Source organism: Marmota monax, unplaced genomic scaffold (genome assembly GCF_021218885.2).
Source record: "Marmota monax isolate L192 unplaced genomic scaffold, Marmota_monax_Labrador192_F-V1.1 WCK01_AAM20220418_F8-fsc00006, whole genome shotgun sequence".
NCBI lineage: Eukaryota > Metazoa > Chordata > Mammalia > Rodentia > Sciuridae > Marmota > Marmota monax.
The window spans coordinates 16,932,379-16,939,068 of record NW_026693712.1 but is presented as its reverse complement, the minus strand read 5'-3'; the positions used below and the strand labels follow the sequence as shown (position 1 = coordinate 16,939,068).

Here is a 6,690-nt window from a genome sequence, read left to right as displayed (position 1 = left end):
CTCCCTGCTCTAGCTGCACAATGCAGTGGGAAGGAGGTGGACTGGCAGAAACCAGCTTGTTTCTGAGGCTGGAAAACAGAACTGTAGGAAATTAACAGGCTGAGAAATGTCTGCTGAGCTCCGGGTTTGGTGGGCGCCCTCGGCGTCCCTCTGCAGCTCCCTCCTCCTGCCCCCGCCACCTCCATCCCGGCTCCCTGGCCCCCACCACCACTCCGTGTGGGCGCCTGGGGCTTGGTGGTTGTGTGTCTGGGGCTCGGCGACAAGGTGCACTTGGGTGTGTGTGTGTTTCGGGATGGCACAGCTGCCCCTCCTCGGGAAGCAGCTTAGCCAGAAATGCCAGCGGCAGAGACAATTGTGCGGGTGGGTGCTGAGCCCAGAGCTGGCGGAGCCCTCAGGCAGGCAGAGAAGCACCACACAAGAAATTGATTCCATTAAAAAGTAATCTTAAATTTAATAAAAGTTATGATTTGATTATAGCCACAGAACCTACAGGCAAGAGGGAAGGGGGTGGTGGATTCTAGTGATGGATAAACAGAAAGAAAAAAAAAACAAGATGAGAGCAGGGAGGGGGGAAGAGAGAGAAAGATGCTTAGGTTTGGATGGATGAGAGGATGGGAAGACCTGGGGGTGGGGAACGAGACCATTTTTTCTCCCTCACATGGAAGAAAAAAACCTGTGGCTGGTTTCCAAAGAGGAAGCCAAGTGAGGAGCGAGTGGGGAGGCTGGAGCAGCTCTCAGGAGATGGAGAAGCTGGAGGAGGCTGGGTGTGAGGCAAGGCCGAGGCTAGGTAGATGCGCTGGAGGATGGTCTTGAGCCCCGCGGAGGAACACGCAGCCTCAATTTAGCGGTCAGACAGGTAGAGCTGAGCTTCCATTCAAGGGCAGCCTCTTTCTAGCAGTGTGACTGAGAACCTCTCAGAACCTCGGTTTCTTCATCTGCTAACTGGAGCGCTGAAGATAGCCCATACCCCTGAAGGTGGTCACCAGGAAGAAAGGAATTATGCAGGTACAGTATCTGGGGTCTTCTAAGTGTCCCATAAATGGTAACTCCCTTCCTGATTCTCCCCCATTGGAAGTCATTACCCCAAGCACTGCTTTCTTCCATTTCTTTGCACATATTGGTTTATTTTACTTTTTCCTTTTCTTCTTTTAGCAACCGAGGGGGCACTGAGTGCCTTTCATCCCCAATCTCAACCTGAAGGCTGGTTCTACTAGGTATTCTTGCTCCTTTGTCCATCCCCTGGGGCCATTGGCAAGGCACCCTAGGGCCCACTTCCATTGTGGGTTAAGGGACCATAAAGGGGACACATTCACTGCTCAATTCCTCACTCTCTGTCCTGCCTTTTCTCTCTCCGGCTCAGCCCAGGATCATGCTCAGGCACAGAACTGAAGCTGTCCTGACCCTGGAGAGGAAGGCATTGGGTGAGATGGCCCAGGTCTAGCCTCTCAGCCACTGAAGTCAGGTGGAGCTGGACAGAGCACTGGGCTTTCAGACTCCTGTCTGTCCCTTCCCGCCAGCTCAGGCCTTGCTGTGAGGCTGATGGGGAGGGCACTGGGGCCTACAGGGTCAGCACTACACCCTGTGAGTGGGCCTGGGCAGGAAGCCAGGATGTCACTGTGAGATGCTAAGTGAGGCGATGGCCAGATCTCAGCTTCCCCAGCGCCCAGGAATCGGGAACCAGGAAATACAGTCAAGGGAACCCGGGAAATCACTTTAGGGATAACTCAACCAGTCTGGCTCAGTCCTTCCTTCCCCATCTGGACTGTTTTTAGAAAAGTATTTCTAGGGCTGGGGATGTGGCTCAAGTGGTAGCACGCTCACCTGGCATGCGTGCAGCCCGGGTTCGATCCTCAGCACCACATACAAACAAAGATGTTGTGTCCGCTGAAAACTAAAAAATAAATATTTTTTTAAAAAAGGATATGAGGTAGAGGGAATAGTATTTAAAAAAAAAAAAGAAAGAAAAGTATTTCTACCTGGATTCACTCTTGCCCTTTGGCCTGTGGAGACATCTACTGTCAGAGACACTGAGGAAGGTAGGACTGGGGGTATTGGCTCCTTTCTTTTACTGAGGAAGAAACTGAGCTCAGAAAGGGTGAGCTATGGGCTGGGATGCAGCTCAGCAGTAGAGTACTTGCCTAGCATGTCTGAGATCCTGAGTTCCGTCCCTAGCACCACAAATACATAAACAAATGGGGCAAGCTACTTCCCTCAGGCCCACAACCTCCCCAAACCATCATAACTACATCTACCACAGGCCTCGTCACCTGCCGCTCAGCTCCACTCTTGCCAGGTTGAACAGCATCCAGACACCTCACTGCTCTTTCAAGGATCCCCTTCTTTCTCCTGGGCAGAGACCAAGAGTATGAAAGGCAGTGGCTGGGGTGGAGAGACCATCTAGAGAAAGGTCCCAGTGGAGGCTGTCTTCTGCATGACATTCACTAATAAATCAGTCTCCCAGGCCTCTCCTCAGACCTGCTCTTCCATGATGAATGCAGAAGGGGATTCAGGAGGGAAAGAAAGCTAGCATTGGTCAAGAGCCTACTGTGTGCCAGGCCCATCCATGCTGAAGGCTTGGCCCAATAGACACCATTAGATCCTTACGATAGCTTTGTGAGGCAGCCGTTATGTGTTCCTTGGCAGTTAAGGAAACAGAAGCTCAGAGAGGTTAAGAGACTTAACCAAGTTCATACAGAAAGAAAGTGGCAGAGCCAGGATTTGAACTGAATATGTCTGAATGGACAACCCATGCTCTCTCCACCCTGATTGTCTTTTGTCTCTGGTTCAGCCCGTGGGAGAGAGGGCTCCTTCACAGGGAAAAGCCTTCACTTTGAAAGCAATATCTTTCAAAATGAAAAATTCATACACATTTTAAGCCAGGAATCTCTCTTCTAGGAATGAATCCTCAAGAAACACTCACACATGTGCACAGAGTATATTCAATGCTCTTGTTTACAATGGCGAAAACTCAGAAACAAATTACACGTCCATCAGTAAAAGAATGGATAAATAAATCAAATTAACATATAACTATAAGAAAAGAAGAGTTAGGCCAGGCACAGTGGTGCATAATTATAATCCCAGCTACTGAGGAGGCTGAGGCAGGAGGATCACAAGTTCAAGGCCAGGCTGAGCAACATTTGCCAGATCCTGTCTCAAAATAAAAAAACAAAAGGGCTAGGGATGTAGCTCAGTGGTAGAGTATTTGCCTAGCATGTGGGAGGCCCTGGGGTCAGTCTCCACTATTAGGGGGAAAAAAAACGACAGACTGGCCACCGCACTCAGCTTAGGTATATTTTATATGTACAAATACATTAGAAGTCTGCTATTACTATTATTATTATTGTTATTACCTCCAAGCATTGAACTAAGGGGCATTCAACCAATGAGCCATATCCCCAGCCCTATTTTGTATTTTATTTCGAGACAGGGTCTTGCTGAGTTGCTTAGCGCCTTGCTGTTGCTGAGGCTGGTTTTGAACTCATGATCCTCCTGTCTCAGCTTCCCTACCCGCTGAGATTACAGGCATGTGCCACCATGCTCAGCTAAGGCTGTATCTTATTTATGCAGTATTTTTTGTTTTGTTTTGTTTTTGTTTGTTTGTTTTAAAGACATCAGTAGTTGCCCAGTGAAGGAAGTGGGGTAATGAGTCTCCCAGGCACCAGGAACAAGACCTTCTACCCTCTCTGTCTTTCCTTAGGGTCCTGTCCTCCCTTTCACCCCTGAGGATTCCCAGTGCAGACATAACAGTGTGTGTGGGACCCGGGAAGGGAGTTTCTTATCAGTTCTGGACACTGCTTCCTCCTGTGGCCTCCACCCCACCTGGCACCCCCAAGAGCTCCTCTCATTAGGTTTATAACTAAAGAGGGTTCAGCACATCTTGCCACTAGAGGGTGAGGGGCCAGCGGGGCTTGCCCTCTCTGGGCTGCATCTCATAACGTGTTGGAGTTGTGCAATCTGAACCACTTAGTTCTGCCATCTGTCTCTCGTGTTTATCCCTGAGATTTACATACTCTACCTCAGATGGAATCTGGGAACATCCAATAAGGAAGGGGTTGAGTTAGGGGAGGAGTTCCAGTACATGCAACAAGAGGGGGAGGTTGAATGTTTTCGCTTGTCTTTAAAGATCTGTCTTGGAATTCAGTTGATGTCATAGGATCTATTAGTATAGATGTCTGTTGCAACTGTTCGCTGACCGGATAAACTCCAACTGACTTTGTCTTCCTCTCCACCCCATTTAGACCCACACCCTGCACAGACAAGGGGCTCCTATAGACTACTACTATTATACAGATAACCAAGTGAGCAACAAGGTCTTCCCCATCTCAGATTGGCCTCTCAGAAAAACATTTTTGGCTGTGTTCTTTTCAATAAACTCTGATATTCCTGCTTCACTGCTAAGTGTCAGCTCAGTGGTGATCCTAACGGACACCTTCTGCCACATACACTCCTGCTTTCCCTTCAAACTCAGTCTTTACCCCTGTAGTCGTTTCTCTCTCTGGGTTGCTCTTCTCTCCACTTGTTTCTCTAAAGCTGACTTAGAGTCTCTTGGATGCAAGCAACAGAAAATCAGCTCAAACTGGTTTAAGCTTTTATACTCCCATAATTAAAAAGCTCAGGAATAGACTTCAGGCATAGCTGGATCCAGGCACTCAGATGATGTCATCTGACATCTGCCTCTCTGACTTGGGCCTGCTCTCCTTTGGAGATAGCATTACTCTCTGGTAGCCCCACTCCAAATAATCTAAGCATGGGAGGCTTAAATCTTCCATGTGACAAACCGAACAGAAAGAAACACCCTTTTCCCAGTAGTTCAGCAAAAGATTCAGTGCTGATGTCATTGGATCAATTTCTATTGAATCACAGTGGCCTGGGGATGACAGGCACAAATTGACATACGGTCTCATGTCCACCCTGGGGTTTGAGGTAAGGTCAGAAAGGTCAGCCCTCTCTGAATAGACACTGGGAAGGGAGTTCCCTAGAGAAGGACTGCTCCCCAGAAGAAGGGAGATGAAAGTGGATGGCAAACTGAAGGGACTGTCTGAGACACCAGCTCTGGGGAGATCTTCACCTCTCTCTCTCTCTCTCTCTCTCTCTCTCTCTCTCTCTCTCTCTGGTACCAGGATTGAACCCGGGAGCATTTAACCACTAAGCCACATCTCCAGCCCTTTTTATATTTTATTTAGAGACAGGGTCTCTCTGAATTGCTCAGGGCCTCCCTAAATTGCTGAGGTTGGCTTTGAATTTGTGATCCTCCTGCCTCAGCCTCCCAAGCTGCTGGGATGACAGGCATGTGCCACAATGCCCAGCTCAGTTTTCTGTTGTGAAAACTGGGTGTGCAGTGTCCAGATCTGATTCTCTGCTCGTGGGACTCTAGTGGCCTGGCTTCTTCTCACAGCCTTGGGCACATGGTCTGGATTAATGCAGCTCCCAGGTATTTCCTGACACCCCCATTCTCACTATTCTGCTCCAAGTGGAGACTCTGGGGTGTGGATGGGTTGAGGAGGGAGAAGAGAGAAAGTAGGAGACAGATGGAGCTGGCACCAGTGCACACCTGCAATCTCAGTGGCATGAGGATTGCAAGTCTGAGAACAGCCTGGGAAACACAGTCTCTTTCACAAAATAAAAATCAAAAACAGGGCTGGGGATGTGGCTCAGTGGGAGAGCACTTGCCTAGCATGTGTGAGGCGCTGGGTTCAATCCTCAGCACCGCATAAAAGTAAATAAATAAAATAAAGGTATTGTGTCTACGACTAAAAAAAAAAATCAAAAAGGGCTGGAGATGTGGCTCAGGGGTAGAGGACCCCTAGGTTCAATCTCGAGTATTGAAAGAGAGGGAAGGAGAGAGAGAGAGGAGAGCAACAGAGACAGAGGGAGGGAGGCAGGCAGAAGCTCTAGAGCAAACCCCCAGGGCCGCGCTGGTCCCGGCCACCTCAGGCCCACTTCCCCTCCCTGCTCATGTCCCCCAGCCTGTGGGTGGCACGTGATGGCTTAGCTGCGCCATCCCCCTGGCTGGGCTGGGCTCCAGGCCCCTGCTGCCTTGCCAGGGTATCATTATCCCCTTTCTGCAGCTCCTGTCACCTGGAGGTTCTTTCTTCCCTCCAGCCCACACACCAAACCTGCGCACAGGTGCTCCTTGCTCACCTCCTGCCCGGCTTCCGGCTCCTCCTCCTTGCTGCCCTTTTCAGAGCTCTTTCACTGCCACATGGCCAGGGCCTCTGCCCCTGGGGCGCTGTGCCACCCTAGCCCTGTTCTCACCTCCCGTTCTTTCCCTCTGACTGGATTCTCTAAAGAAAGCCCAGGCCTCTGCTTCAAGGATCTTCCTTTTTCTCTGTGGCGGACAGAAGTAGAGGAGGTCCAGGGGCTAGGGTTGTGGCTCAGCAGTAGAGTGCTCGCCTAGCTCATGCGAGGCCCTGGGTTCAATCCTCAGCACCACATAAGAATAAATAAATGGAATGAAGGTATTGGGTCCAACTACAACTAAAAAATAAATATTAAACAAAAAAAGTAGAGGAGGTCGGAAGAGGTTCAAGAAAGGTGGCAGAGGGGCTGGGGATGTGGCTCAAGCGGTAGTGTTCTCGCCTGGCATGCGTGCGGCCCGGGTTCGATCCTCAGCACCACATACAAACAAAGATGTTGTGTCCGCTGAAAACTAAAAATAAATAAATAAATATTTAAAAAAAAAAAAAA

The 6,690-nt window shown here is 49.5% G+C and overlaps 1 long non-coding RNA gene across 1 annotated transcript; it reads right to left on the bottom strand.

The window, feature by feature from the left end:
• Positions 1-426: 426 nt before the first annotated feature.
• Positions 427-1,893, bottom strand: LOC124103394 (uncharacterized). Its single transcript, XR_006855183.2, has 2 exons — positions 1,822-1,893; positions 427-969 (listed from the first exon to the last, which is right to left on the bottom strand). It is a non-coding gene; the product is annotated as an uncharacterized LOC124103394 (long non-coding RNA).
• Between the last annotated feature and the right edge of the window lie 4,797 nt (positions 1,894-6,690).